The sequence below is a fragment of the Anomaloglossus baeobatrachus genome, unplaced genomic scaffold (assembly GCF_048569485.1).
Source record: "Anomaloglossus baeobatrachus isolate aAnoBae1 unplaced genomic scaffold, aAnoBae1.hap1 Scaffold_3842, whole genome shotgun sequence".
Classification (NCBI taxonomy): domain Eukaryota; kingdom Metazoa; phylum Chordata; class Amphibia; order Anura; family Aromobatidae; genus Anomaloglossus; species Anomaloglossus baeobatrachus.
In genome coordinates this window covers 29,217-55,091 of record NW_027443184.1, presented here as the reverse complement: position 1 = coordinate 55,091, position 25,875 = coordinate 29,217, and the positions used below count along the sequence as shown (strand labels likewise).

Sequence of the window (25,875 nt, the reverse complement as noted above, 5' to 3'; positions counted from 1 at the left end):
GATTCACCTGCTGCTGCAGTGACCACAGGTGTGATAAGATCTAGAATTGGCATCTGGTGCGATCTCTCCGCTTCCACTCCAAAGAAAGTTACCTGTTTATTCCTATCATGCATTGGTTTTTGGGGTTTTCTTTGAGTAATGATGATCTCTTTAGTAGTCTGTTGGCGCCCTCTCCTGGAGGAATAGTTTGCTTGCTCTTGGACATTCTAAAAGAGAGGTCATGATAGACATTGAGCTTCTGAGCTCAATTGGGGACAGTCATGGGTGATGAATGTTTGCAACCTACTGCGAAGCCTCATACCGCAATATAAGGAACGTCAAATACTAAGAAAGGGCGGCCTATGAAAGAATTACTACTTTCAATAAGTACACTTAAACGGCTAATTGGGAATAGAAAAACTGTAAAAAGCCCTCTGAGAAAGCCCCCCTCTAACCTTTGATAGTAAGCTTTTCTGTAGTCTGCCTGTTGATGTATTTTCCGTTTGAACTGTGCACAACATGAAGAGACGGAACACTGGCGGCTTGTCACAATGCCCCCCGATGACATCACAATAGCGCTGCTGCCTAGAAAACAAGCTGCGCAGAAGAAGTTGTTCTTTGGGTGGGAGGGTGGGCTAGTGGAAGGAGGGGGCAATCTCTTTTTTTCCCGGGTGGTAGGGGGATGACAGGAGAAGGGAAGCGGGTGGTGAGAAAGGTACAGAGGGCAGGGTTTGGGGGCTGGGAAGGAAAGGGAAAAGATTAGGGTTTGGGGATGATGAAAGGGCTTTCTACGGGTAAGGATGGCAAAGGGTGGCAGTGACGGAAAGTCAGGCAACCTGTCCTGTCCGTCTTTTTGTATCGTGAATTGGAAAGACTGCAAGGGGGAGGGGAGTTGCTTGCGCCCTAAAGGAGGAGTTATTCAGATTCATTGCAGTGGGCGGCGGCTGCAAAACGCACCATTCTTCTTGTTTTTGCTCTGCAAAGCAGCCTTTTCAAGGGTTGGCTTGGGTGACAAAATGTCTTGTGTAGGCGTGGGTTTGTCTCCCTCTCGCTCTCTCTCCCTAAGATGTGTCCGGCATAGGCCAGGGTGCCACTCGAGGCCCAAACCAATTCTGGTTATCGCTTCTCGGCCTTTTGGCTAAGATCAAGTGTAGTATCTGTTCTTATCAGTTTAATATCTGATACGTCCCCTATCTGGGGACCATATATTAAATGGATTTTTAGAACAGGGAGATGGAAAAAGAGCTTGCTCTGTCCACTCCACGCATTGACCTGGTATTGCAGTACCTCCAGGAACGGTGCACCCCTTCTTAACCCAGTTTCCAAAAGCAGAACTCAATTCACCTGATTCATATTAGCCCGATTTAATGAATTGGAAGAAAGCATACGTCTTCATATGCACCTCAATTTGGCCCATTCACTTTTCACACTTCCTCCTTTTGTTTTTTATCTTTCACACTTTTGACTTTCTTTATTCATCCAAATAGCAAACTCATCACCACTCAACCTGACCAACTCGGCTATGTCCCCGTGCTGCAGTTCTCTGTCTTATCTAGATCATTTGCAATTGAATGGAATAGATCCCTTTTGGACAAAGTGGATTCACCTGCTGCTGCAGTGACCACAGGTGTGATAAGATCTAGAATTGGCATCTGGTGCGATCTCTCCGCTTCCACTCCAAAGAAAGTTACCTGTTTATTCCTATCATGCATTGGTTTTTGGGGTTTTCTTTGAGTAATGATGATCTCTTTAGTAGTCTGTTGGCGCCCTCTCCTGGAGGAATAGTTTGCTTGCTCTTGGACATTCTAAAAGAGAGGTCATGATAGACATTGAGCTTCTGAGCTCAATTGGGGACAGTCATGGGTGATGAATGTTTGCAACCTACTGCGAAGCCTCATACCGCAATATAAGGAACGTCAAATACTAAGAAAGGGCGGCCTATGAAAGAATTACTACTTTCAATAAGTACACTTAAACGGCTAATTGGGAATAGAAAAACTGTAAAAAGCCCTCTGAGAAAGCCCCCCTCTAACCTTTGATAGTAAGCTTTTCTGTAGTCTGCCTGTTGATGTATTTTCCGTTTGAACTGTGCACAACATGAAGAGACGGAACACTGGCGGCTTGTCACAATGCCCCCCGATGACATCACAATAGCGCTGCTGCCTAGAAAACAAGCTGCGCAGAAGAAGTTGTTCTTTGGGTGGGAGGGTGGGCTAGTGGAAGGAGGGGGCAATCTCTTTTTTTCCCGGGTGGTAGGGGGATGACAGGAGAAGGGAAGCGGGTGGTGAGAAAGGTACAGAGGGCAGGGTTTGGGGGCTGGGAAGGAAAGGGAAAAGATTAGGGTTTGGGGATGATGAAAGGGCTTTCTACGGGTAAGGATGGCAAAGGGTGGCAGTGACGGAAAGTCAGGCAACCTGTCCTGTCCGTCTTTTTGTATCGTGAATTGGAAAGACTGCAAGGGGGAGGGGAGTTGCTTGCGCCCTAAAGGAGGAGTTATTCAGATTCATTGCAGTGGGCGGCGGCTGCAAAACGCACCATTCTTCTTGTTTTTGCTCTGCAAAGCAGCCTTTTCAAGGGTTGGCTTGGGTGACAAAATGTCTTGTGTAGGCGTGGGTTTGTCTCCCTCTCGCTCTCTCTCCCTAAGATGTGTCCGGCATAGGCCAGGGTGCCACTCGAGGCCCAAACCAATTCTGGTTATCGCTTCTCGGCCTTTTGGCTAAGATCAAGTGTAGTATCTGTTCTTATCAGTTTAATATCTGATACGTCCCCTATCTGGGGACCATATATTAAATGGATTTTTAGAACAGGGAGATGGAAAAAGAGCTTGCTCTGTCCACTCCACGCATTGACCTGGTATTGCAGTACCTCCAGGAACGGTGCACCCCTTCTTAACCCAGTTTCCAAAAGCAGAACTCAATTCACCTGATTCATATTAGCCCGATTTAATGAATTGGAAGAAAGCATACGTCTTCATATGCACCTCAATTTGGCCCATTCACTTTTCACACTTCCTCCTTTTGTTTTTTATCTTTCACACTTTTGACTTTCTTTATTCATCCAAATAGCAAACTCATCACCACTCAACCTGACCAACTCGGCTATGTCCCCGTGCTGCAGTTCTCTGTCTTATCTAGATCATTTGCAATTGAATGGAATAGATCCCTTTTGGACAAAGTGGATTCACCTGCTGCTGCAGTGACCACAGGTGTGATAAGATCTAGAATTGGCATCTGGTGCGATCTCTCCGCTTCCACTCCAAAGAAAGTTACCTGTTTATTCCTATCATGCATTGGTTTTTGGGGTTTTCTTTGAGTAATGATGATCTCTTTAGTAGTCTGTTGGCGCCCTCTCCTGGAGGAATAGTTTGCTTGCTCTTGGACATTCTAAAAGAGAGGTCATGATAGACATTGAGCTTCTGAGCTCAATTGGGGACAGTCATGGGTGATGAATGTTTGCAACCTACTGCGAAGCCTCATACCGCAATATAAGGAACGTCAAATACTAAGAAAGGGCGGCCTATGAAAGAATTACTACTTTCAATAAGTACACTTAAACGGCTAATTGGGAATAGAAAAACTGTAAAAAGCCCTCTGAGAAAGCCCCCCTCTAACCTTTGATAGTAAGCTATTCTGTAGTCTGCCTGTTGATGTATTTTCCGTTTGAACTGTGCACAACATGAAGAGACGGAACACTGGCGGCTTGTCACAATGCCCCCCGATGACATCACAATAGCGCTGCTGCCTAGAAAACAAGCTGCGCAGAAGAAGTTGTTCTTTGGGTGGGAGGGTGGGCTAGTGGAAGGAGGGGGCAATCTCTTTTTTTCCCGGGTGGTAGGGGGATGACAGGAGAAGGGAAGCGGGTGGTGAGAAAGGTACAGAGGGCAGGGTTTGGGGGCTGGGAAGGAAAGGGAAAAGATTAGGGTTTGGGGATGATGAAAGGGCTTTCTACGGGTAAGGATGGCAAAGGGTGGCAGTGACGGAAAGTCAGGCAACCTGTCCTGTCCGTCTTTTTGTATCGTGAATTGGAAAGACTGCAAGGGGGAGGGGAGTTGCTTGCGCCCTAAAGGAGGAGTTATTCAGATTCATTGCAGTGGGCGGCGGCTGCAAAACGCACCATTCTTCTTGTTTTTGCTCTGCAAAGCAGCCTTTTCAAGGGTTGGCTTGGGTGACAAAATGTCTTGTGTAGGCGTGGGTTTGTCTCCCTCTCGCTCTCTCTCCCTAAGATGTGTCCGGCATAGGCCAGGGTGCCACTCGAGGCCCAAACCAATTCTGGTTATCGCTTCTCGGCCTTTTGGCTAAGATCAAGTGTAGTATCTGTTCTTATCAGTTTAATATCTGATACGTCCCCTATCTGGGGACCATATATTAAATGGATTTTTAGAACAGGGAGATGGAAAAAGAGCTTGCTCTGTCCACTCCACGCATTGACCTGGTATTGCAGTACCTCCAGGAACGGTGCACCCCTTCTTAACCCAGTTTCCAAAAGCAGAACTCAATTCACCTGATTCATATTAGCCCGATTTAATGAATTGGAAGAAAGCATACGTCTTCATATGCACCTCAATTTGGCCCATTCACTTTTCACACTTCCTCCTTTTGTTTTTTATCTTTCACACTTTTGACTTTCTTTATTCATCCAAATAGCAAACTCATCACCACTCAACCTGACCAACTCGGCTATGTCCCCGTGCTGCAGTTCTCTGTCTTATCTAGATCATTTGCAATTGAATGGAATAGATCCCTTTTGGACAAAGTGGATTCACCTGCTGCTGCAGTGACCACAGGTGTGATAAGATCTAGAATTGGCATCTGGTGCGATCTCTCCGCTTCCACTCCAAAGAAAGTTACCTGTTTATTCCTATCATGCATTGGTTTTTGGGGTTTTCTTTGAGTAATGATGATCTCTTTAGTAGTCTGTTGGCGCCCTCTCCTGGAGGAATAGTTTGCTTGCTCTTGGACATTCTAAAAGAGAGGTCATGATAGACATTGAGCTTCTGAGCTCAATTGGGGACAGTCATGGGTGATGAATGTTTGCAACCTACTGCGAAGCCTCATACCGCAATATAAGGAACGTCAAATACTAAGAAAGGGCGGCCTATGAAAGAATTACTACTTTCAATAAGTACACTTAAACGGCTAATTGGGAATAGAAAAACTGTAAAAAGCCCTCTGAGAAAGCCCCCCTCTAACCTTTGATAGTAAGCTTTTCTGTAGTCTGCCTGTTGATGTATTTTCCGTTTGAACTGTGCACAACATGAAGAGACGGAACACTGGCGGCTTGTCACAATGCCCCCCGATGACATCACAATAGCGCTGCTGCCTAGAAAACAAGCTGCGCAGAAGAAGTTGTTCTTTGGGTGGGAGGGTGGGCTAGTGGAAGGAGGGGGCAATCTCTTTTTTTCCCGGGTGGTAGGGGGATGACAGGAGAAGGGAAGCGGGTGGTGAGAAAGGTACAGAGGGCAGGGTTTGGGGGCTGGGAAGGAAAGGGAAAAGATTAGGGTTTGGGGATGATGAAAGGGCTTTCTACGGGTAAGGATGGCAAAGGGTGGCAGTGACGGAAAGTCAGGCAACCTGTCCTGTCCGTCTTTTTGTATCGTGAATTGGAAAGACTGCAAGGGGGAGGGGAGTTGCTTGCGCCCTAAAGGAGGAGTTATTCAGATTCATTGCAGTGGGCGGCGGCTGCAAAACGCACCATTCTTCTTGTTTTTGCTCTGCAAAGCAGCCTTTTCAAGGGTTGGCTTGGGTGACAAAATGTCTTGTGTAGGCGTGGGTTTGTCTCCCTCTCGCTCTCTCTCCCTAAGATGTGTCCGGCATAGGCCAGGGTGCCACTCGAGGCCCAAACCAATTCTGGTTATCGCTTCTCGGCCTTTTGGCTAAGATCAAGTGTAGTATCTGTTCTTATCAGTTTAATATCTGATACGTCCCCTATCTGGGGACCATATATTAAATGGATTTTTAGAACAGGGAGATGGAAAAAGAGCTTGCTCTGTCCACTCCACGCATTGACCTGGTATTGCAGTACCTCCAGGAACGGTGCACCCCTTCTTAACCCAGTTTCCAAAAGCAGAACTCAATTCACCTGATTCATATTAGCCCGATTTAATGAATTGGAAGAAAGCATACGTCTTCATATGCACCTCAATTTGGCCCATTCACTTTTCACACTTCCTCCTTTTGTTTTTTATCTTTCACACTTTTGACTTTCTTTATTCATCCAAATAGCAAACTCATCACCACTCAACCTGACCAACTCGGCTATGTCCCCGTGCTGCAGTTCTCTGTCTTATCTAGATCATTTGCAATTGAATGGAATAGATCCCTTTTGGACAAAGTGGATTCACCTGCTGCTGCAGTGACCACAGGTGTGATAAGATCTAGAATTGGCATCTGGTGCGATCTCTCCGCTTCCACTCCAAAGAAAGTTACCTGTTTATTCCTATCATGCATTGGTTTTTGGGGTTTTCTTTGAGTAATGATGATCTCTTTAGTAGTCTGTTGGCGCCCTCTCCTGGAGGAATAGTTTGCTTGCTCTTGGACATTCTAAAAGAGAGGTCATGATAGACATTGAGCTTCTGAGCTCAATTGGGGACAGTCATGGGTGATGAATGTTTGCAACCTACTGCGAAGCCTCATACCGCAATATAAGGAACGTCAAATACTAAGAAAGGGCGGCCTATGAAAGAATTACTACTTTCAATAAGTACACTTAAACGGCTAATTGGGAATAGAAAAACTGTAAAAAGCCCTCTGAGAAAGCCCCCCTCTAACCTTTGATAGTAAGCTTTTCTGTAGTCTGCCTGTTGATGTATTTTCCGTTTGAACTGTGCACAACATGAAGAGACGGAACACTGGCGGCTTGTCACAATGCCCCCCGATGACATCACAATAGCGCTGCTGCCTAGAAAACAAGCTGCGCAGAAGAAGTTGTTCTTTGGGTGGGAGGGTGGGCTAGTGGAAGGAGGGGGCAATCTCTTTTTTTCCCGGGTGGTAGGGGGATGACAGGAGAAGGGAAGCGGGTGGTGAGAAAGGTACAGAGGGCAGGGTTTGGGGGCTGGGAAGGAAAGGGAAAAGATTAGGGTTTGGGGATGATGAAAGGGCTTTCTACGGGTAAGGATGGCAAAGGGTGGCAGTGACGGAAAGTCAGGCAACCTGTCCTGTCCGTCTTTTTGTATCGTGAATTGGAAAGACTGCAAGGGGGAGGGGAGTTGCTTGCGCCCTAAAGGAGGAGTTATTCAGATTCATTGCAGTGGGCGGCGGCTGCAAAACGCACCATTCTTCTTGTTTTTGCTCTGCAAAGCAGCCTTTTCAAGGGTTGGCTTGGGTGACAAAATGTCTTGTGTAGGCGTGGGTTTGTCTCCCTCTCGCTCTCTCTCCCTAAGATGTGTCCGGCATAGGCCAGGGTGCCACTCGAGGCCCAAACCAATTCTGGTTATCGCTTCTCGGCCTTTTGGCTAAGATCAAGTGTAGTATCTGTTCTTATCAGTTTAATATCTGATACGTCCCCTATCTGGGGACCATATATTAAATGGATTTTTAGAACAGGGAGATGGAAAAAGAGCTTGCTCTGTCCACTCCACGCATTGACCTGGTATTGCAGTACCTCCAGGAACGGTGCACCCCTTCTTAACCCAGTTTCCAAAAGCAGAACTCAATTCACCTGATTCATATTAGCCCGATTTAATGAATTGGAAGAAAGCATACGTCTTCATATGCACCTCAATTTGGCCCATTCACTTTTCACACTTCCTCCTTTTGTTTTTTATCTTTCACACTTTTGACTTTCTTTATTCATCCAAATAGCAAACTCATCACCACTCAACCTGACCAACTCGGCTATGTCCCCGTGCTGCAGTTCTCTGTCTTATCTAGATCATTTGCAATTGAATGGAATAGATCCCTTTTGGACAAAGTGGATTCACCTGCTGCTGCAGTGACCACAGGTGTGATAAGATCTAGAATTGGCATCTGGTGCGATCTCTCCGCTTCCACTCCAAAGAAAGTTACCTGTTTATTCCTATCATGCATTGGTTTTTGGGGTTTTCTTTGAGTAATGATGATCTCTTTAGTAGTCTGTTGGCGCCCTCTCCTGGAGGAATAGTTTGCTTGCTCTTGGACATTCTAAAAGAGAGGTCATGATAGACATTGAGCTTCTGAGCTCAATTGGGGACAGTCATGGGTGATGAATGTTTGCAACCTACTGCGAAGCCTCATACCGCAATATAAGGAACGTCAAATACTAAGAAAGGGCGGCCTATGAAAGAATTACTACTTTCAATAAGTACACTTAAACGGCTAATTGGGAATAGAAAAACTGTAAAAAGCCCTCTGAGAAAGCCCCCCTCTAACCTTTGATAGTAAGCTTTTCTGTAGTCTGCCTGTTGATGTATTTTCCGTTTGAACTGTGCACAACATGAAGAGACGGAACACTGGCGGCTTGTCACAATGCCCCCCGATGACATCACAATAGCGCTGCTGCCTAGAAAACAAGCTGCGCAGAAGAAGTTGTTCTTTGGGTGGGAGGGTGGGCTAGTGGAAGGAGGGGGCAATCTCTTTTTTTCCCGGGTGGTAGGGGGATGACAGGAGAAGGGAAGCGGGTGGTGAGAAAGGTACAGAGGGCAGGGTTTGGGGGCTGGGAAGGAAAGGGAAAAGATTAGGGTTTGGGGATGATGAAAGGGCTTTCTACGGGTAAGGATGGCAAAGGGTGGCAGTGACGGAAAGTCAGGCAACCTGTCCTGTCCGTCTTTTTGTATCGTGAATTGGAAAGACTGCAAGGGGGAGGGGAGTTGCTTGCGCCCTAAAGGAGGAGTTATTCAGATTCATTGCAGTGGGCGGCGGCTGCAAAACGCACCATTCTTCTTGTTTTTGCTCTGCAAAGCAGCCTTTTCAAGGGTTGGCTTGGGTGACAAAATGTCTTGTGTAGGCGTGGGTTTGTCTCCCTCTCGCTCTCTCTCCCTAAGATGTGTCCGGCATAGGCCAGGGTGCCACTCGAGGCCCAAACCAATTCTGGTTATCGCTTCTCGGCCTTTTGGCTAAGATCAAGTGTAGTATCTGTTCTTATCAGTTTAATATCTGATACGTCCCCTATCTGGGGACCATATATTAAATGGATTTTTAGAACAGGGAGATGGAAAAAGAGCTTGCTCTGTCCACTCCACGCATTGACCTGGTATTGCAGTACCTCCAGGAACGGTGCACCCCTTCTTAACCCAGTTTCCAAAAGCAGAACTCAATTCACCTGATTCATATTAGCCCGATTTAATGAATTGGAAGAAAGCATACGTCTTCATATGCACCTCAATTTGGCCCATTCACTTTTCACACTTCCTCCTTTTGTTTTTTATCTTTCACACTTTTGACTTTCTTTATTCATCCAAATAGCAAACTCATCACCACTCAACCTGACCAACTCGGCTATGTCCCCGTGCTGCAGTTCTCTGTCTTATCTAGATCATTTGCAATTGAATGGAATAGATCCCTTTTGGACAAAGTGGATTCACCTGCTGCTGCAGTGACCACAGGTGTGATAAGATCTAGAATTGGCATCTGGTGCGATCTCTCCGCTTCCACTCCAAAGAAAGTTACCTGTTTATTCCTATCATGCATTGGTTTTTGGGGTTTTCTTTGAGTAATGATGATCTCTTTAGTAGTCTGTTGGCGCCCTCTCCTGGAGGAATAGTTTGCTTGCTCTTGGACATTCTAAAAGAGAGGTCATGATAGACATTGAGCTTCTGAGCTCAATTGGGGACAGTCATGGGTGATGAATGTTTGCAACCTACTGCGAAGCCTCATACCGCAATATAAGGAACGTCAAATACTAAGAAAGGGCGGCCTATGAAAGAATTACTACTTTCAATAAGTACACTTAAACGGCTAATTGGGAATAGAAAAACTGTAAAAAGCCCTCTGAGAAAGCCCCCCTCTAACCTTTGATAGTAAGCTTTTCTGTAGTCTGCCTGTTGATGTATTTTCCGTTTGAACTGTGCACAACATGAAGAGACGGAACACTGGCGGCTTGTCACAATGCCCCCCGATGACATCACAATAGCGCTGCTGCCTAGAAAACAAGCTGCGCAGAAGAAGTTGTTCTTTGGGTGGGAGGGTGGGCTAGTGGAAGGAGGGGGCAATCTCTTTTTTTCCCGGGTGGTAGGGGGATGACAGGAGAAGGGAAGCGGGTGGTGAGAAAGGTACAGAGGGCAGGGTTTGGGGGCTGGGAAGGAAAGGGAAAAGATTAGGGTTTGGGGATGATGAAAGGGCTTTCTACGGGTAAGGATGGCAAAGGGTGGCAGTGACGGAAAGTCAGGCAACCTGTCCTGTCCGTCTTTTTGTATCGTGAATTGGAAAGACTGCAAGGGGGAGGGGAGTTGCTTGCGCCCTAAAGGAGGAGTTATTCAGATTCATTGCAGTGGGCGGCGGCTGCAAAACGCACCATTCTTCTTGTTTTTGCTCTGCAAAGCAGCCTTTTCAAGGGTTGGCTTGGGTGACAAAATGTCTTGTGTAGGCGTGGGTTTGTCTCCCTCTCGCTCTCTCTCCCTAAGATGTGTCCGGCATAGGCCAGGGTGCCACTCGAGGCCCAAACCAATTCTGGTTATCGCTTCTCGGCCTTTTGGCTAAGATCAAGTGTAGTATCTGTTCTTATCAGTTTAATATCTGATACGTCCCCTATCTGGGGACCATATATTAAATGGATTTTTAGAACAGGGAGATGGAAAAAGAGCTTGCTCTGTCCACTCCACGCATTGACCTGGTATTGCAGTACCTCCAGGAACGGTGCACCCCTTCTTAACCCAGTTTCCAAAAGCAGAACTCAATTCACCTGATTCATATTAGCCCGATTTAATGAATTGGAAGAAAGCATACGTCTTCATATGCACCTCAATTTGGCCCATTCACTTTTCACACTTCCTCCTTTTGTTTTTTATCTTTCACACTTTTGACTTTCTTTATTCATCCAAATAGCAAACTCATCACCACTCAACCTGACCAACTCGGCTATGTCCCCGTGCTGCAGTTCTCTGTCTTATCTAGATCATTTGCAATTGAATGGAATAGATCCCTTTTGGACAAAGTGGATTCACCTGCTGCTGCAGTGACCACAGGTGTGATAAGATCTAGAATTGGCATCTGGTGCGATCTCTCCGCTTCCACTCCAAAGAAAGTTACCTGTTTATTCCTATCATGCATTGGTTTTTGGGGTTTTCTTTGAGTAATGATGATCTCTTTAGTAGTCTGTTGGCGCCCTCTCCTGGAGGAATAGTTTGCTTGCTCTTGGACATTCTAAAAGAGAGGTCATGATAGACATTGAGCTTCTGAGCTCAATTGGGGACAGTCATGGGTGATGAATGTTTGCAACCTACTGCGAAGCCTCATACCGCAATATAAGGAACGTCAAATACTAAGAAAGGGCGGCCTATGAAAGAATTACTACTTTCAATAAGTACACTTAAACGGCTAATTGGGAATAGAAAAACTGTAAAAAGCCCTCTGAGAAAGCCCCCCTCTAACCTTTGATAGTAAGCTTTTCTGTAGTCTGCCTGTTGATGTATTTTCCGTTTGAACTGTGCACAACATGAAGAGACGGAACACTGGCGGCTTGTCACAATGCCCCCCGATGACATCACAATAGCGCTGCTGCCTAGAAAACAAGCTGCGCAGAAGAAGTTGTTCTTTGGGTGGGAGGGTGGGCTAGTGGAAGGAGGGGGCAATCTCTTTTTTTCCCGGGTGGTAGGGGGATGACAGGAGAAGGGAAGCGGGTGGTGAGAAAGGTACAGAGGGCAGGGTTTGGGGGCTGGGAAGGAAAGGGAAAAGATTAGGGTTTGGGGATGATGAAAGGGCTTTCTACGGGTAAGGATGGCAAAGGGTGGCAGTGACGGAAAGTCAGGCAACCTGTCCTGTCCGTCTTTTTGTATCGTGAATTGGAAAGACTGCAAGGGGGAGGGGAGTTGCTTGCGCCCTAAAGGAGGAGTTATTCAGATTCATTGCAGTGGGCGGCGGCTGCAAAACGCACCATTCTTCTTGTTTTTGCTCTGCAAAGCAGCCTTTTCAAGGGTTGGCTTGGGTGACAAAATGTCTTGTGTAGGCGTGGGTTTGTCTCCCTCTCGCTCTCTCTCCCTAAGATGTGTCCGGCATAGGCCAGGGTGCCACTCGAGGCCCAAACCAATTCTGGTTATCGCTTCTCGGCCTTTTGGCTAAGATCAAGTGTAGTATCTGTTCTTATCAGTTTAATATCTGATACGTCCCCTATCTGGGGACCATATATTAAATGGATTTTTAGAACAGGGAGATGGAAAAAGAGCTTGCTCTGTCCACTCCACGCATTGACCTGGTATTGCAGTACCTCCAGGAACGGTGCACCCCTTCTTAACCCAGTTTCCAAAAGCAGAACTCAATTCACCTGATTCATATTAGCCCGATTTAATGAATTGGAAGAAAGCATACGTCTTCATATGCACCTCAATTTGGCCCATTCACTTTTCACACTTCCTCCTTTTGTTTTTTATCTTTCACACTTTTGACTTTCTTTATTCATCCAAATAGCAAACTCATCACCACTCAACCTGACCAACTCGGCTATGTCCCCGTGCTGCAGTTCTCTGTCTTATCTAGATCATTTGCAATTGAATGGAATAGATCCCTTTTGGACAAAGTGGATTCACCTGCTGCTGCAGTGACCACAGGTGTGATAAGATCTAGAATTGGCATCTGGTGCGATCTCTCCGCTTCCACTCCAAAGAAAGTTACCTGTTTATTCCTATCATGCATTGGTTTTTGGGGTTTTCTTTGAGTAATGATGATCTCTTTAGTAGTCTGTTGGCGCCCTCTCCTGGAGGAATAGTTTGCTTGCTCTTGGACATTCTAAAAGAGAGGTCATGATAGACATTGAGCTTCTGAGCTCAATTGGGGACAGTCATGGGTGATGAATGTTTGCAACCTACTGCGAAGCCTCATACCGCAATATAAGGAACGTCAAATACTAAGAAAGGGCGGCCTATGAAAGAATTACTACTTTCAATAAGTACACTTAAACGGCTAATTGGGAATAGAAAAACTGTAAAAAGCCCTCTGAGAAAGCCCCCCTCTAACCTTTGATAGTAAGCTTTTCTGTAGTCTGCCTGTTGATGTATTTTCCGTTTGAACTGTGCACAACATGAAGAGACGGAACACTGGCGGCTTGTCACAATGCCCCCCGATGACATCACAATAGCGCTGCTGCCTAGAAAACAAGCTGCGCAGAAGAAGTTGTTCTTTGGGTGGGAGGGTGGGCTAGTGGAAGGAGGGGGCAATCTCTTTTTTTCCCGGGTGGTAGGGGGATGACAGGAGAAGGGAAGCGGGTGGTGAGAAAGGTACAGAGGGCAGGGTTTGGGGGCTGGGAAGGAAAGGGAAAAGATTAGGGTTTGGGGATGATGAAAGGGCTTTCTACGGGTAAGGATGGCAAAGGGTGGCAGTGACGGAAAGTCAGGCAACCTGTCCTGTCCGTCTTTTTGTATCGTGAATTGGAAAGACTGCAAGGGGGAGGGGAGTTGCTTGCGCCCTAAAGGAGGAGTTATTCAGATTCATTGCAGTGGGCGGCGGCTGCAAAACGCACCATTCTTCTTGTTTTTGCTCTGCAAAGCAGCCTTTTCAAGGGTTGGCTTGGGTGACAAAATGTCTTGTGTAGGCGTGGGTTTGTCTCCCTCTCGCTCTCTCTCCCTAAGATGTGTCCGGCATAGGCCAGGGTGCCACTCGAGGCCCAAACCAATTCTGGTTATCGCTTCTCGGCCTTTTGGCTAAGATCAAGTGTAGTATCTGTTCTTATCAGTTTAATATCTGATACGTCCCCTATCTGGGGACCATATATTAAATGGATTTTTAGAACAGGGAGATGGAAAAAGAGCTTGCTCTGTCCACTCCACGCATTGACCTGGTATTGCAGTACCTCCAGGAACGGTGCACCCCTTCTTAACCCAGTTTCCAAAAGCAGAACTCAATTCACCTGATTCATATTAGCCCGATTTAATGAATTGGAAGAAAGCATACGTCTTCATATGCACCTCAATTTGGCCCATTCACTTTTCACACTTCCTCCTTTTGTTTTTTATCTTTCACACTTTTGACTTTCTTTATTCATCCAAATAGCAAACTCATCACCACTCAACCTGACCAACTCGGCTATGTCCCCGTGCTGCAGTTCTCTGTCTTATCTAGATCATTTGCAATTGAATGGAATAGATCCCTTTTGGACAAAGTGGATTCACCTGCTGCTGCAGTGACCACAGGTGTGATAAGATCTAGAATTGGCATCTGGTGCGATCTCTCCGCTTCCACTCCAAAGAAAGTTACCTGTTTATTCCTATCATGCATTGGTTTTTGGGGTTTTCTTTGAGTAATGATGATCTCTTTAGTAGTCTGTTGGCGCCCTCTCCTGGAGGAATAGTTTGCTTGCTCTTGGACATTCTAAAAGAGAGGTCATGATAGACATTGAGCTTCTGAGCTCAATTGGGGACAGTCATGGGTGATGAATGTTTGCAACCTACTGCGAAGCCTCATACCGCAATATAAGGAACGTCAAATACTAAGAAAGGGCGGCCTATGAAAGAATTACTACTTTCAATAAGTACACTTAAACGGCTAATTGGGAATAGAAAAACTGTAAAAAGCCCTCTGAGAAAGCCCCCCTCTAACCTTTGATAGTAAGCTTTTCTGTAGTCTGCCTGTTGATGTATTTTCCGTTTGAACTGTGCACAACATGAAGAGACGGAACACTGGCGGCTTGTCACAATGCCCCCCGATGACATCACAATAGCGCTGCTGCCTAGAAAACAAGCTGCGCAGAAGAAGTTGTTCTTTGGGTGGGAGGGTGGGCTAGTGGAAGGAGGGGGCAATCTCTTTTTTTCCCGGGTGGTAGGGGGATGACAGGAGAAGGGAAGCGGGTGGTGAGAAAGGTACAGAGGGCAGGGTTTGGGGGCTGGGAAGGAAAGGGAAAAGATTAGGGTTTGGGGATGATGAAAGGGCTTTCTACGGGTAAGGATGGCAAAGGGTGGCAGTGACGGAAAGTCAGGCAACCTGTCCTGTCCGTCTTTTTGTATCGTGAATTGGAAAGACTGCAAGGGGGAGGGGAGTTGCTTGCGCCCTAAAGGAGGAGTTATTCAGATTCATTGCAGTGGGCGGCGGCTGCAAAACGCACCATTCTTCTTGTTTTTGCTCTGCAAAGCAGCCTTTTCAAGGGTTGGCTTGGGTGACAAAATGTCTTGTGTAGGCGTGGGTTTGTCTCCCTCTCGCTCTCTCTCCCTAAGATGTGTCCGGCATAGGCCAGGGTGCCACTCGAGGCCCAAACCAATTCTGGTTATCGCTTCTCGGCCTTTTGGCTAGGATCAAGTGCTTTTCAGGCAGGAGATCCTAGTTGACGGGCACTCGGGTACCCCTCTCCTTGGCCTGGCAGGATCGTCCACTTCGGTGGGCTTCACCTGCCTGCTGCTTTTGGGGAGAGGGATTAGTCCCAGGGTAACGGGTTGCGATCCCCCCCAGCGCTCAGGTGTTCTCTGTACAGAACTCTGGGTGCGCAGGTTGCAAGTTGCGGCAATTTGCTTTGGTTGCGTTTTCCATGGAGGTTGACCCTAACCTCGTGCCTCCCTTTGCGAGGCTGAAAAATACCGTCCGGGTCCACTTTACGGATGGTGGTTCCGATTCTAGGAATTTGGGGTATGTAGTCCAGGACGTGCTCGAGAAACTTCTCCATGTGAGGAAGGAAGAAATTTTGTCCATCCAGGATTACCCCAGACGTGGAGACTATGATGTTACGTTCACAGGAGAAGGGATTTTCAGAGATGTATTGAACAGGGTAAGACAGGTTGAAGATGATCCAGTGTTAAATGGGATCCAGGTTATCGAGCACGTCCTGGATGAGGTAAAAATGGTTGTTGTAAAAATATTCTCACCTTTTGTTACTGCTCCTGAAATCATGTCCTTTTTAGCTATTTATTTCAAGAGTGTTAAATGTATTGGTAAGATTTTAAATGAATTTAATATATGGACATCTAAATGGAAATTTTTAGTTAAATGTGTAAGGAATCCTTACGTACCGGGTGGGGTGCAGCTCCCACCCGCCCGGTTCAAGATAGGACAAACAAATGGGGATTTTTATTTTTCTGGTATGCCCGCTTATTGTAGGATCTGTGGAAAATATGGCCATGCTAAAGAGCATTGTAAGTCAACATGTAGGAATTGTGCTGCTCAGGATCATGAAACAAAAGATTGTAAAAAGGAAAAGAAATGCAGTTTTTGTCAGACCCCTGGTCATTTTTATTTTTCATGTCCTCACAGGTTCCGGGAGGAGGAGCAGAGGGGAAAGCCCAACACATCCGGACAGGAGCCATCAGATCGGACCACCCATCAGGAGGAGGAACGACAACCCGGAGCCTCAGGAGGTGGCGAGAGTGTGCCACCTGACGGTGGCTCCTCCGAGGCTGTGACGGGTAAAAAATCTGACCACAAGAGCTGGCTACATGACCACAGGGAAGGCAAAAGGAGGGCTGAGAAAGATCAAAAAGGTACCGTCGGTAAGACCAAGAGGGAGCGACAAAAGGTCGACACCGAGTCCCACACGCAGTCTGGGTCTCCTAATACCGAGGGTGGTGACTGGTCAGTGGTTTCCCGAAAAAAGAAGAAAGATAGTTCTGTGGGGGCAGTTTGTGGGGAACAGATGGACACGTCTCCGGAAGGGGTTGTGGACGCTGGGCCCCCTCCTGGGGTCCTGGACCCTGTTCCTTCGGGTGGGGTTCGGGACCTTGCTGCCTCCGGGGACTCAGAGGCTCTGCCATGTGCACAACCCCCCACTGTAAGACGACCTTCCTTGGGTCAGGGGGGTGTGGCGGAGCCTCAAGGGGACCCACCTGATACAGACCTAAACGATCAGCCAATGGAGACCCAGCGCGTGGTGCCTGTCAGCCCTCCGAGCTACGCCGATGTAGTGTCGGGTTCTTTTCCAAGTGGTAGCCTTTCCTCCTCCACGGAGTCGCTCATTACGGTCGGATCGATTGAGAGCGAGAGCGCAAATTCGGTGGTCTGATCGGGCTCCTCGGATAGGTAAACTTCTTGCTCTAACTAACCCACTAACCTTTTTATGATGGCAGAGCTGAAAGGTATTTCTCTTAATGTAAGAGGCATAAAAACTAAAATAAGAAGAACCGCCCTTTTAAATTTTTTAACATGCCTTACTGCATCAGTTTTCTTTTTACAGGAGTGTAACATCCCAAATAAGATGTCTTATCAAAAATATAAGGAAGAGTGGAAACATGGGCCATCCGTCTGGTCAGGGTCTAATGCCATAGGATCAGCAGGGGTCGCTATACTTTTTAAAGGGGATGTTTTAATTGATTTTATCCAGGAAATTTTACCAGGTCGCATTTTATTGGTTAAAGCTTTTATACATGGTAAAAGATGGCAGTTTTTAAATTTTTATGGGTCACCTGATAAAAATGAGAGAACTGAAATGTTAGAGCTTTTACCTTTATTTATTAATAATTCTGAACCTTTTATTTTGGCAGGCGATTTTAATTGTGTTTTAAAAGGTGAAAACCGGCGTTCCAGTTCTGTAAGTAGAAATTATGACAAAACCTCGGGAATACTAAGTAACATCATAAAAGACGCCAGATTAATTGATGTATATAAAGAGTGTAATAGAGGTAGCCCGGAGGACGCCGGTTTCACCTGGAGCAATGCTATTTGTAGCTCCAGGATAGATTTTATCTTTGGTTCAGACAAAATAATACCTACGAAATGTGAAGTTTTAACCAATATTTTTTCAGATCACAAACTTTTATCTTTTAGTGTCAAAACAAATGAAAACAAGAAGTGTGGTAAGAAAACTTGGAAAATGAATGTGTCCCTTTTAAATGACCCACAGATTTTATCAGATTTTATTACATTTTATCAAAAATGTAGGAGGGATAAAAGCCCTAATCTTTCTATAAGTGCATGGTGGGAGAGGATGAAGGTAAAAATAAGAGATTTTTTTATTAAAAAAAGTATACATAAAGCCAAAGAAAGATATGAGGTGTATAAAGCCCTAAATACCCGGTTACAGACATTGATTAAATTTAAAGATAATGGTTTGGAGGTGGATAATGATATTTTAAAATTAAAAGAGGAAATAGCAAAATGGATAGAGCAAAAAGGTAAAGAAATTATTTTCCGCTCCAGAGTCAAAAATATAGAAAAAGATGAAAAATGCTCCCGTTATTTCTTCATGAAAAATAAAAAGGAAAAGGTAATATTTGATAATATTGATGGGGAAAAGAATATAACAACTATGTTGGGAAAAGTGGAGGAATATTTTACTAATCTTTTTAATGAGAAAACAGTTGATCAAAATTTACTGAATGATTCATTAGAAGAACTAAACTGTGTTTTAGACCCGACCTCCCAAGAGTTTTTATCCCAAGTTTTAACCCATCAAGAGATTTTAGAAACTATTAAGAGTTTTAAAAGCGGTAAAGTTCCTGGTCCTGATGGCATCCCCATAGAGTTTTATGTGAGTTTTTATGACATTTTAAAAGATGATTTGTTTTCTCTTTTTACTGAGGTTTTTAACAATAAGATTTTACTTAATTCATGGAAGAAAGGAGAAGTCTCATTGTTATTCAAAAAAGGTGACAAATCAAAGCTGGAGAATTGGAGGCCCATTACCCTTCTAAACTGTGATTATAAAATAATGGCCAAAATCTGTGCAAATCGACTTAAAACGGTAATTAGCAAAATTGTGCATTCAAACCAAGTATGCGGAGTGCCAGGAAGGAGTATATGGGATAACCTGAATCTAGTAAAAGATTGTATGGAGGATGTCAAGAGCAGAAAAGGGAAAATGGCGATTTTATCAATTGATTTTGAAAAAGCATTTGATCGTGTCTCACATTTTTACCTTTTTAAAGTTTTAGAAAAGATGGGCATACCAGACGGGTTTTTATTATCTCTTAAGGCGTTTTATACTGATTGCACAAGTAAGATTTTAGTAAATGGTTTTAAGTCACAGGATGTGCTTTTAAAATCAGGGGTGAAGCAGGGGTGCCCCTTGTCCCCACTACTTTTTATCTGTGCACTTGAACCCTTACTGTGTGCTATACGGCGAGATGAGAGGATCCGTGGTGTACCTCTACCTGGGGGCAAAGGAGTGGAGGCCAAGGTAGTAGGTTACATGGATGACGTAGCATTCCTCTGTCGTGACGCCCCTTCGCTGACAAGAGCTATTGATCGTATTCAACCCTTTTGTTTGTCCTCAGGTTTTAAGATAAATTTTAATAAATGTAATATTTTAAATGTGGGGGGAATGCTTTTAACTGATGTTTCCATTGCTGTAACTGAGTCCCTTACTATTTTAGGTGTAACATTCAGTGAGCAAAATGATGGTGGTAGTAGTTGGGACTCAGTTGCTCAGAAAGTTAATATGAAAATATGCATGTGGAACATGAGAAAACTGACAATGGAGGGTAAAGTATTGATTTTAAAAATGGTGATTGTACCCCTTTTATTGTATCTCAGTCTTGTTTTCCCCCCACCTGTGAATGTTTTAAAGAAAATTACTAAAAATTGTTTTACCTTTTTCTGGGGCTCTAAAATGGAGAAGCTGAAAAGAGAGATTGTCATAAAACAAAAGACAAATGGTGGTAAAGATTTTCCTGATTTTAATAGGTTTCTTTTAATCCATTTTTTCTGTTACTGTTTTAATGCCATTTTTAAAGATCACTATTGGTCCTATTTTATGCGTTTTAACACAGGTTTTTTTATGAGAAAGTTTGGATGGTTTGAAATTGTTTTATCTCTCCCCCATGCTTTTAACCTGCCAGCGCATTATGAGATTTTAAGGAAAATAGTGTCTGATTTTAGCCTAAGTAAGAAAAAAGTAGAGGAATTAACTAATAGTAAGAAACTAATAAAGGAACTACGTAATGATGAGGCAATATGCAGTATTAACAGATTTGATGATGATAAAAGTAAATGTATTTGGAAATTAATTAGTGTCTTTTATCTTTTTAATGAACAGAGAGATCTGGCTTGGAGCTGTGCGCACCAGTGTCTTCCTTGCCGGGCATTCCAGTATAGAAGAGGATTTGTGAGGTCTGCCATCTGCCCAAGATCCGGATGCCAAGAACAAGAGACTGTAAAGCATATATTATGGACTTGTTGGTTTGCAAAACGGTTCTGGAGAAGACTTTGCCCCCTGTTGGAAAAGATGGCAGGCCTCAAGGACTTGGACTATCATGCCATATTGTACGGACTTGTGGAATGCCCAACACCGGACCAAAAAATAATGGCTTGGAAGACACTGAACTGTGCCAAGTCAGCTCTCTGGAAAGCACGGAACATTGCTATTTTTAAACAAGATATTTTATCAGTGAATGATGTTTTAAAATTATGTATTAGCGAAATGTATATTTATTTTTTAATTGACAAGAAAAAGGACGTAACTGTGTCCAAAAAATGGCTTGCCAGCCAATGGAATTCTTTCATTTAAATGTTTGTACATGTTTTATTGCTTTTACATATATGTTATTATAAATTTCATTCGCTGTAAATCTTGTTAAATTTTAAAATAAACTGGTTTTACCCCTAAGAGGGGGTAGCCAAATTAAAAAATCTGTTCTTATCAGTTTAATATCTGATACGTCCCCTATCTGGGGACCATATATTAAATGGATTTTTAGAACAGGGAGATGGAAAAAGAGCTTGCTCTGTCCACTCCACGCATTGACCTGGTATTGCAGTACCTCCAGGAACGGTGTGTGGCGCCCTAGGACCTGGTCGCCACAACGGCATTGCCCTCCTGAGGGTTAATGCTGAGCCTGGAGGTAATGGGGAAATCTACTGGCCAGTAAGTTAACATCCACCGCAGTTTCTCCCTCAGGCCAGTAGGGGGAGCTCTGAACCTGAAGTTTCAGGGAGCTTCCTTAAGCCTGACCTGGGGGAGGAGTTAGTCAGTCTGTAGGGAGCAGCAGAAGTGAACAGACACAGAGTGAGCTGTCCTGTGAATCTGGGGCCTAGAGCTGGAGCAGTTTGGCCCAGAGAAGCAGGAGTAGCTGAGAGGCAGCAGAGAGACTCGGACATCGGAGTCTGTGGTTGCCAGGGTATAAAATCCGTCCCTGGTAGCCGAATCCGAAGGGCAGGGGAGCTGCAAGCCCCTGGCCCAGACACATCCAAGGTACAGCTGCAGCATCAGGGCCCGGTGTGGACCCCAGCGGAGAAGCACCAGGGAGTGGGCCTGCGCAGCCACCTACAGAGGGAAGGGACGTGCTATTGGTCCCAGCAGCGAAGAGGGCCATTGCTGGATTCAGAGAAGCAGGGTCCTATCATCACCAAGAAAGGTACAGGAGTAGGCCTCATACTCAGCTGGCCAGAAAGATCACCCCAAGTACTTCCAGGCCGACCGGATCCCCATCACCACCTGTAACGGTCTCCCAGGACTGGACTGTTCCCAGAGTAAAAGAGGAAAAGGTAAAGAGACTGTTGTTTGTGCCTGGTTCTTTCCTCGCCTGTCGGCCCTGCACCGTGTTAGTCACACAGCACCATAGACTTTCACAAGCACCAACTGTGCCCCGGGCATTGCTCCACCTGTGGGGAGCAGTACTAACATAGCTGCTATATCATCATCCCGGAGGCCTCACACAGCAGCGGCGGCTTAATAGCCGCATGCCACAGGTGGCGTCACGAACACAACCATTAACAAGCAAGCCACATATTCTACTGACACCCACCAGGGCCACGGAGCCGGGCCCAGCCACCACTGACTACCACCGGACTAGTCCAGCCCGGCACCGGGTGTCCCATAGCCCTGGGGTGGGCGAGTCAACTTTTGGCGTCACGAACAGGATTTCGTGCCCGGTCCCACCGGGTACTGTGCGCCTGCCGGAATTGTGCTTAAAAGATTGTGTACTGGCTGCAGACCACCGCCGCCATTAGCCTCGCCGAGCGCAGGAAGAAGGGGGGCGTGCCTGACAAAGAGCGCGAAGGGAGCGCGCCATCAGAGCAGAGCGCTGTTAACCCCGCGCGACCCGGAAGAAAATTTGAAAAGTGAACGGAGCCTGGTAAGGTTCACTAAGGGGGAGGAAGATGTCCGACTCAGAGGGAGGGCAGGTGGCTGCCATAGCCCGAGACGCCGCAGCACCAGCAGAAGCAATCCCAGTCGCCGTCGCCCCAGCCCCCGCTGTAGCGCCGGTAATGCCGATCACAATGCCGTACATCCCGGGAGCAGAATGGCTGCCGCAATACTCCGGGGAGTCCCATACCTTGAGTGACTTCAGAGAAAGCCTGCACAGCTTATTCCGGGTGTATCCGCTGACTGAGAGCCAGAAGGTGGGCATATTAATGGGACAGCTAGCCGGCGCAGCCCAGCGTGAAGTGAAGTCCTGGCCTGATACAGATAAAGGGACAGCAGCCCAGATACTGGCCAAGCTAAAGAGTACGTTTGACACTCGCACCGCAGCAGAGATAAAGATGAGATTCTTTGGGTGCAAGCAGCGGGCCACAGACAGCATAAGGGACTATGCCCTAAACCTGCAAGAGGCCCTGAAAGCAGTTAAACAGGTGGACCCAGAGAGTGTACGTGAAGAAGACAAACTCCTAACTGAGCAGTTCATAGAGGGGCTCCTGTCAGATGCCCACAGGACCCAGCTGCGTATCCTGGTCCTGCAGAACCCTGCTCTGGACTTTGCCAAGTTTAAGGACCAGGCCATCAGGGTACTGAGAGAATCTACGCCGAATGACCCAGTACCCCTCCGGCCTCCTGCTATCACGTACCCCGGGGTGGTGCCTGCAACACGAGCCACTGCAGGGGCTGAGGCGCAGTCCCTGGATAAGGATCCCACTGCGGAGCTCAGACAACAGGTCCAGGAGCTGACCAAGACTGTGGCTGCCCTTGCCAAGACCGTGCAATCTCTACAAATGACCCCCTCGCCTGCGAAAATCGAGTTGGCCTCCAGCCCAGAGGACGTCCCATGGATGCGACAGAGAAGGATTCCGCCGACCCGAGGCAGAGACACAGACCGGTACGATTCAACAGGACAACCGATCTGCCGCAACTGCAACCAGGCGGGCCACATTGCACGACGCTGTCCTTTAAATGGGCCGAGCCTGGGGCCAGGAGCCGACCCCCAGGTGTAAGGAAGCCCGGCTCAACCCCCAGCCGCAGCAAGTATGTGGGAGGACGACCGGTCCTTCCTATTGTGCTGGATGGAATCCCTTTGAATGCCCTCCTGGATACGGGGTCCCAGGTAACAACCATCCCCCACAAACTGTACAAAAGATATTGGGCCGATTCAGACATTGACCATGGCCCAGATGATGATTTAACAATTGTGGCCAGTAATGGTCAGCCCTTACCTCAGATTGGGTACAAAGAAGTAACCATTAAAGTGGGGCGGGTGGAATTGCCATGTCAGGGGATGATAATTGTAGATATTGATCGCAAAGAATCTGACCCACTGCTAACTCTTGGTACAAATGTGATAGAAAATTGTATTGCCGAAGTGATAATTTTGTTACAGCAGGCGTCTGAAACTGCCAGCTCCGGGCAGCAGCGTGTCCTACAGAGGGAGATCAGAGCCCTGATGAGGAGGCAGCAGGTAGAGCTGGCCGGAGGAGAAATTGGCAGTGTGAGGGTAAGTGACCCCCTCCCCATTGTAATACCCCCAAGAAGTGAAATGTTGATATGGTGTCGGGCAGCAATAGGCCTCAAGGGTCAGGATTACCATGCCTTGGTAGAACCAATGTATTCAGACAGTAGGCCTGGAGTCCTGATAGCCAGAGGGGTAGCGGACGTCCGCAAGGGGAGAGTGCCCGTCCGTGTCCTGAATTGTGGGGAGGAGGAGGCCAAATTGCCCCGGTATGCCACTGTGGCAAAATTGTACACTGTCAGCAACAATACCATTAAAGCAGTGGAACCCTTGATCCCGTCCGACCAGGCGGAAGACAATGGCTCCAAGGGGCAGCCGGAAGACTGGTGCCAAAAATTACATGTGGGCACCGACTCCACCCCCTCACACCAAAAGCATGGGGTTTACCGGGTGGTACAGGAGTATGAGCGGGTCTTCAGCAAACACCCCCTAGATTTTGGGCAGGTGAAAGGGGTTCAACATCAAATCCCCACGGGTGATCATCATCCCATTAAAGAAAGATACCGCCCTGTACCCCCCGCACAGTATCAGTGTGCCAAGGAAATGTTACGGGAAATGAAGGAGGCTGGGGTTATCAGAGATAGTTGTAGCCCCTGGGCAGCTCCACTAGTGCTCGTAAAGAAAAAAGATGGTACAATGAGAATGTGTGTAGATTACAGGCAAATTAACCGCATTACACATAAAGATGCCTATCCACTACCCAGAATAGAGGAGTCACTAACAGCCTTAAAGTCAGCTAACTATTTCTCCACCTTGGATCTCACCAGTGGGTATTGGCAGGTTCCCGTGGCAGAGGCGGACAAGGAGAAGACTGCATTCACGACACCAATGGGTCTCTGTGAGTTCAATTGTATGCCATTCGGGCTCTGCAACGCCCCAGGGACATTCCAACGGTTGATGGAGTGCTGCTTGGGCCACCACAACTTCGAAACCGTGCTGCTGTACCTGGATGACGTAATAGTCTACTCCAAGACTTATGAGGACCACCTGAAGCACTTAGCAGAAGTGTTTGAGTCCTTGTCGAAATATGGCCTGAAGATCAAGCCGTCCAAATGTCACCTCTTGAAGCCAAAGGTACAGTACCTGGGTCATGTGGTCAGCGCAGAAGGCGTGGCACCTGATCCGGAGAAAGTCACGGTAATTAAGGACTGGCCAAGACCCACCACGGTGAAGGAGGTGCGGCAGTTCCTTGGACTGGTGGGCTACTACCGAAGGTTCATTGATGGGTTCACCAAGATAGCAGCGCCCCTTCAAGATCTCCTGGTGGGCCAGCCGAAGCAGGCTAAGAAGCAGAGCCCTCCATTTGAATGGGGCAGCCAACTGGAAACATCCTTTGTCCGGCTGAAAGGGGCTCTCACGGGAGAAGAAATTCTGGCCTACCCTGACTACAGCCAACCGTTTATACTGTACACAGACGCCAGCAACGTGGGACTGGGAGCAGTTCTGTCCCAGGTACAGGGAGGCAGAGAGAGGGTAATAGCGTACGCCAGTAGGAAGCTTCGGCCCACGGAAAGGAATCCAGAAAACTACAGTTCCTTCAAGCTGGAGTTCCTCGCTATTGTGTGGGCAGTGACTGAACGCTTCAAGCACTATCTGGCATCGGCCAAGTTTACCATCTTCACGGACAACAATCCGTTGACACACCTGGCAACAGCCAAGTTAGGTGCGATGGAACAGCGATGGATGGCCCGGCTGTCTAACTTTGACTTTACCATCAAGTATCGGGCTGGCAAGAAGAATAACAATGCTGATGCGCTGTCCAGAATGCCTCACTTACCCGAGTCTGGAGAAGACCTGGATGAACTCGAAGAGATAGAGTTACCGGCTTTCCATCACCAGGGTGTTTCACAGTGTGAGCATGCTGTGGGAGTGAAGCGCTTAAACCAGCACGAGGTCTCGGTCAATCCATTACTCCACCATAATTGGGAAGAAACACAGAATGGTGACCCGGCCGTGCGATTGGTCAAAGAGAAGCTAGCGCAAGCTGAGACCCATCTTGGCCCAGACGCTCCAGAGGAAGCCCAGCAGCTGTGGAAGGAGAGGGGACGACTGTTCACCTACCAGGGCAAGCTCTGCAAGAGATATGTCAACTATCGAACAAATGAACTTGTCTGGCAGATAGTGGTTCCGCAGAGGGATGCTCCAATGGTCCTAGCAGCGTATCATGATAACGCCGGGCACTTCGGGTGGAAGAAGTTGGAGGCCTTACTCCGTGATCGGTTCTACTGGGTGCACATGAGAAAGATGATCGAGAAATGGTG

The 25,875-nt window shown here is 46.8% G+C and overlaps 10 non-coding genes across 10 annotated transcripts; all 10 read left to right on the top strand.

Annotated features, from left to right (window-relative positions):
* The first annotated feature begins 1,097 nt into the window (after positions 1–1,097).
* Positions 1,098–1,288, top strand: LOC142275637 (U2 spliceosomal RNA). The gene has a single exon (XR_012739265.1). It is a non-coding gene; the product is annotated as a U2 spliceosomal RNA (small nuclear RNA).
* A 1,387-nt stretch (positions 1,289–2,675) lies between these two features.
* LOC142275636 (U2 spliceosomal RNA) lies at positions 2,676–2,866 on the top strand. Its single transcript, XR_012739264.1, has one exon. It is a non-coding gene; the product is annotated as a U2 spliceosomal RNA (small nuclear RNA).
* Positions 2,867–4,253: 1,387 nt separating this feature from the next.
* LOC142275635 (U2 spliceosomal RNA) lies at positions 4,254–4,444 on the top strand. The gene has a single exon (XR_012739263.1). It is a non-coding gene; the product is annotated as a U2 spliceosomal RNA (small nuclear RNA).
* Positions 4,445–5,831: 1,387 nt separating this feature from the next.
* Positions 5,832–6,022, top strand: LOC142275634 (U2 spliceosomal RNA). Its single transcript, XR_012739262.1, has one exon. It is a non-coding gene; the product is annotated as a U2 spliceosomal RNA (small nuclear RNA).
* A 1,387-nt stretch (positions 6,023–7,409) lies between these two features.
* Positions 7,410–7,600, top strand: LOC142275633 (U2 spliceosomal RNA). The gene has a single exon (XR_012739261.1). It is a non-coding gene; the product is annotated as a U2 spliceosomal RNA (small nuclear RNA).
* Positions 7,601–8,987: 1,387 nt separating this feature from the next.
* Positions 8,988–9,178, top strand: LOC142275631 (U2 spliceosomal RNA). The gene has a single exon (XR_012739260.1). It is a non-coding gene; the product is annotated as a U2 spliceosomal RNA (small nuclear RNA).
* A 1,387-nt stretch (positions 9,179–10,565) lies between these two features.
* Positions 10,566–10,756, top strand: LOC142275630 (U2 spliceosomal RNA). The gene has a single exon (XR_012739259.1). It is a non-coding gene; the product is annotated as a U2 spliceosomal RNA (small nuclear RNA).
* A 1,387-nt stretch (positions 10,757–12,143) lies between these two features.
* Positions 12,144–12,334, top strand: LOC142275629 (U2 spliceosomal RNA). The gene has a single exon (XR_012739258.1). It is a non-coding gene; the product is annotated as a U2 spliceosomal RNA (small nuclear RNA).
* A 1,387-nt stretch (positions 12,335–13,721) lies between these two features.
* LOC142275627 (U2 spliceosomal RNA) lies at positions 13,722–13,912 on the top strand. Its single transcript, XR_012739256.1, has one exon. It is a non-coding gene; the product is annotated as a U2 spliceosomal RNA (small nuclear RNA).
* Positions 13,913–20,543: 6,631 nt separating this feature from the next.
* Positions 20,544–20,735, top strand: LOC142275641 (U2 spliceosomal RNA). Its single transcript, XR_012739269.1, has one exon. It is a non-coding gene; the product is annotated as a U2 spliceosomal RNA (small nuclear RNA).
* Positions 20,736–25,875: the final 5,140 nt, after the last annotated feature.